Genomic DNA, 5,000 nt, shown 5'->3' with positions numbered 1-5,000 from the left:
ATCTAGAATGCTTCAGGGCTGGTCAAGCCTTTGAGAGTTCTTTCTGATTACCAGCGTGGGGGCTAACTATCAGGCATGATAAACATGCTACATAATAAGGTATTTTTTAGCATAGACGTCTGTGTAAATGAGGCTGTTTTTAGAACAGAACCCCTTGAACTCATTTTTGTTTTGTTTTTTCCAGGAGTGTAGAGTCAACAAATAACATGTTACTTTGAGGTCTCCAGATATCTGGAATGTACTCTTACTGTGACACTTTAGTAACGAGTTTGTCAGAATGGAAGAGAAATAGAAGTAATGACACACTCCACAATGTTCGCAAAAGGCCGGTGTGTAAGCTCATGTGGCCTAAGTTTACTTAGTAAAGCAATTGCTTTTGATAACTCTCTTTCCCACTCACTTGCTCTCTTTCGCTCTCTCTACCTTTCTTTCCATCTTTTTCTCTTTCACTCTCTCACTCTCATTTTTCTGTCCGCAATGCCTGTGTAGATGTTGCACTGAATGTACCAAAGGCATCAGGCTGACTAGGACTACCCTTAGTCATATCTCCAATACACTCTGCTTTTTTTTATCTTCACCACCAAACAACTACGAGCGATAAGCTAGACAATACCCAGGTCTCACAGGCATTGACGGTTGGTGCAGTAGGCTACGCTATGCTCCTTAAAAACAGATGAGCTCAGAGACATGGCTGTGCAATAGGGCCCTTATGGGAATCCTTATTTGGACATTTTGGACATACTGAACTCATCCAAAAACATTGTTTTATTGACCACAACTTTGTACATTGAACCAGTTCAAATTTTTAATGATTAAACCCCTATTTGTAACTTCTAACTACATACATTTAGTTCCATCAGAGATGGTTAATTGATCCTGAATTTGTTTGTATGGATAAACAATGATTGGGGCCATGCAGACACAGTCAATTTTGTGAATGATACTTTTCTGCACCTATGTAACCTTTTTTCTAAATATTGCCACCTTTATGTATTTATTTTGTACTGGGACGTAGTAGTCCTTGACACCCTGTTATGTGATTGGACGGCCTCTGTGTCTCCAGTTCCTGCCACTCTTCTGATTGGGCCTGGGTGACGCCTGTCAGTGCACATGCTCCACTCTATGCAAGGCTGTTTCTCCTCATGTCACCACTGATTGTATAAAATACGAAAACTGTTGGAGAAAAAAGTTCTTTGTGTCTTTATTTCTATAACGTCTATTAGTTCTATTACTATTTTTATTTAAGAGAAAAACTAAATAATGAAAACTAATGAGAAACTAAATTAACATGGATGTGACGACTGGTTGCACACCTTCAAAAAGACCTGTTCCACTCTGGACATTCTTTTACCACTAAAGGTGTCAGGTAGGGTATTGCAGAAGAGTTGCATTTTTTTTATAAAGGGATTGTGTGATTAAGGATGCTGCCTGGCTGCAACAGGAACACCATGTGGAGAGTGGTCACCAGAGACAGGCAAAGGTTTAACTGGCCTACTTTCTGAAGGAACAAGTGCGGAAGGTGAACGTCAGTATTAAATGGGGTCTACCTTTGTTTAACACCAGGGGGCAGTATAACTCCAAGGTGTCTTATGGAGGCAAACATCGTGTTCATTAATTATTTGGTTAACAGGGGTAACCATTCTAGTTCATGGATGTAAAAGGTAGTTATGTGAAAATCTGAAAATCATTTTTGAATAATGACTTAGGTTCAGTGAAGGTAATTTAGTTCAGATTTTCTTTCAGGGTCCATATTTTGCTGGACTATAGCATACTGACCTCAATCACAGAAATATTGTTCTGGGGACGTTTTTCGTTTCCAAGGACACGGTAGCGACAAACCAGGCAGATTAGATTCAGAATGAGTGATAAACATTATTTTAGAATAACCAATGCCATAGCTTTGTTTTGAAGCTTTGTAATGAAACCACGGGACTCTTCTACTGAGAGGTTTATGGGTGAATTTTACCCTGGTTTATCTGTAAACCACCTATATCCCGTTGATGTTATCTTCCGTTTTACACTTTGGGAGTGATATTTCCTGTGGTCATAATCTGCTTGACTGTGGCTTGATGTACCTCCAGCAGGGGTCATCCGTGTTCCAATTACGCACAAACCTTTTCTTAGCCAGCGAAGAAAATGCAGATTTTGAATATGCCGGTTATTGCTTAACAGCGGCGAACGTGCTGCTTGAAGGTAACGTGTCGGCAGCCAGCGTCCTCATCGGAGCGTTTATAGCTCGTTCAGGCAACATTTTGAGAATCCTCGGGACGCCCATATCTTCTGTTTTATCTGTTTAATAGCGCTCTGCTGACACAAGTCATAAAATCTGCTTTTTTAGCCCCCTTTTTAAATCATGACACAAACCGTGCCGGGAATTGACCCTGAGCTTTGGCAGCTGGTGTCGCAATCCCCCCGGGGAAATAGTAGTCCTGACCAATATATGACAATGATCTTTATGAGGAAGGTCACTTGTTTTAGGCACACACACAGACACACACACACGCACACACACACACACAAAAGGAGTTATTGACCTTGAGAGAGAGAAAAAGAGGCAGGCACAGCTGAAGACTACGAGGCAGCATCCTTCAGACATTTCTGTGTGCATGTCCCCTACGGAGGACATTTTCTCCTGACTGCATTTTCTGTGTACCACAGTCTGTAACACACACACACACACACACAATTAGAATATGAAGCAGGCATGTTTGCACAAACTGGGTCTCTCCTGTTCAAACTGCCTATTGGGCAAAGACATACAGAAAGACACAGAGAGAGTGACTGTGTGTGTGTGTGTGGCCACCACACAGTTCTGCAAGAAAACCAGACCTGCTTGACTACAGCGTGCATATCCCTGATTCACTCACTGTGCCAGTCCTCTCCACCTTCCACTCTCCTACACTTTGCTGGTGCCGTTCACCACTCACCTCCCTGGGCTATCGGAAACCTGAGCAGGCGATATGGTGAGTGGTTGGTTTGCCGTGGGCATAGAACCAGCGTTTTACCATCTCTCCCGTCTGCTGCAAAAATCCCTAGCCCTTTTTGCTCTCCTTTTTGTCTCTCCTCTGCTGCACTGCATTATGGATGTGTGAGTCTGGAGAGGGAGAGATCACTGAAAAATCACAGATTTGGTTTTTCTTTGGAACAAACCAACGGTGTTATTTCTGAAGCCTTTCTCTGTGTGGAAGCCAAGCGATGTTGTGAGCTGCAGAGTGGCTCCTGTGTTGGATGCTTGTCAATACTTCTCCATGGACATTATTGTCATGTCACATCACTGCACTGCTGGCAAGTTCTCTATGTGTGGCAGACATCACACATTATGCATAGCTGGAACAAACACACACGCACACACACACACATACACACACGCACACACACACTCACACGCACACACACAGACAGATTCTGCAAATAGTGTCTCAGCCCTCAGTCTACTCTGTAGGAGTAAACTAACCTAGCTAATGAGCTAAATGGTATATCCTCAGTGTGTGTGTGTGTGTGTGTGTGTGTGTGTGTGTGTTGCAGACTGTGTCTGTGAACCTGTGCAAGGGGATATTGAGAAAGGGATCTAGTGTGAGTGCGGAGTTGTGAGAGAAAGAGAGAAGTAGGAGAGATACATGATAAAATAATGAACTGAAGCTTGCATGGTCCACTGATCTATTTTTACAGCACGGGTGCAGGAGGAAGTGGATTGGAAAGGCGATCCTGCATTATGCATGCAGCTTGAGAGCAGAGAAGGACACCATTACGCCACCCCGCCAGCACAGCCTGTGTGTGTGTGTGTGTGTGTGTGTGTGTGTGTGTGTGTGTGTGTGTGTGTGTGTGAATGTTAGCCTCTCTCCTTGCCCGAACCAAAACCACACACAGGCATTTTGCCATTTTATGCCCCTGTAACCAGACATATGAATGTTGTGAATCTCCTCCCTGGTTGATATATACGATATCAAGCTTCAACAGATTTTGCCATTAAAAAAGTGTGTGAATGTCAGCTCTGGAATACTTGCCCAGTAAATATTATATGTCGCTGTAACTAGTTTCATGTAGGTGGTGAATCTGCCACCAGTGGCCTATGTGCAGCATATTGGCAAATTTTGCTGATATGTCTTTTTTCAGTGTATAAAATAACATGGACATAGGGCATCTATCATTCAGCTGTTTCCCCCCATGTTGTGTAGATAGATAGATAGATAGATAGATAGATAGATAGATAGATAGATACTTTATTGATCCCCAAGGAGATCGGGCAAGGAGAGAGGCATTCACACACACACACACACACACACACGCACCCACACACAGACAGACACACACACACACACACAACAAAACACACACACACACATAACACAGGATGTAGCGTATGAACACTCATATGCAGGGCAAAAACTATATGTGCTGGGTCTTCATAACTGGGTCTTCATGCTCACCGCATGTTTGCAGAAAGCCGTGAAACCCGCTCCACACTCTCTCTCTCTTGCTCTGTTGAGTGAGTGTAGGTAAATGTTATAATGTCACGCTTAACATAAATTACATGCTGGGAAAAGACCCCAACCCCCTGAGAAGCTCACAGAGCATTTCACATCACATTGCATACATCACACACTCTCATAAAAATAGACCCTTCATGGTTTGATGCTTTCAAAAGCCAAAATGTTTTACCTTGAAGCTTAGCTTACACACGTGGGCATCCTACCACAGGCTAGAAAGATTCTGTCTACCTACGGTTGTGTTTTCATCTGAAAATAGGTGTGAAGCTGATTGTCCAAGAGCATACACTATATAGCTCTAAAATCCCCTGCACCAAGGACCCTCACATGAACCGAAGTTATCAAACCCTTAATTGGCCCCCAGATTGCATCTTTTGTTATAGTCCTCTCAGCAGAAACACAATACTTAGTTGGTCTGTTTCTACAGCATTCTTTAAGTACATACTTGTGAGTGAAGGACCCTGGAACATATGTGAGGGTATTAGGGCTTTGAGGAAGATGAAATGGGCTTTT

General features: G+C 42.9%; 1 protein-coding gene across 3 annotated transcripts in view; it reads left to right on the top strand.

Moving 5' to 3' along the window:
- The window catches only part of hecw2b (HECT, C2 and WW domain containing E3 ubiquitin protein ligase 2b), a 43,377-nt gene extending 42,199 nt beyond the window's left edge, over positions 1-1,178 (top strand). For all 3 annotated transcript variants that reach the window (XM_076303227.1, XM_076303228.1, XM_076303226.1), the window contains exon 29: positions 1-1,178. This exon is cut by the window's left edge and continues 2,077 nt beyond it. The gene's annotated coding sequence lies outside the window, so the exon portion shown is untranslated.
- Positions 1,179-5,000: the final 3,822 nt, after the last annotated feature.

The sequence above is a fragment of the Alosa pseudoharengus genome, unplaced genomic scaffold (assembly GCF_046254945.1).
Source record: "Alosa pseudoharengus isolate Yale_2024_CS ecotype anadromous, Long Island Sound unplaced genomic scaffold, YU_APseudo_1.1 YU_APseudo_1.1_scf_24, whole genome shotgun sequence".
Lineage (NCBI taxonomy): Eukaryota > Metazoa > Chordata > Actinopteri > Clupeiformes > Clupeidae > Alosa > Alosa pseudoharengus.
The sequence above is the reverse complement of the archived record's forward strand: the minus strand, read 5'-3'. Positions and strand labels throughout refer to the sequence as shown.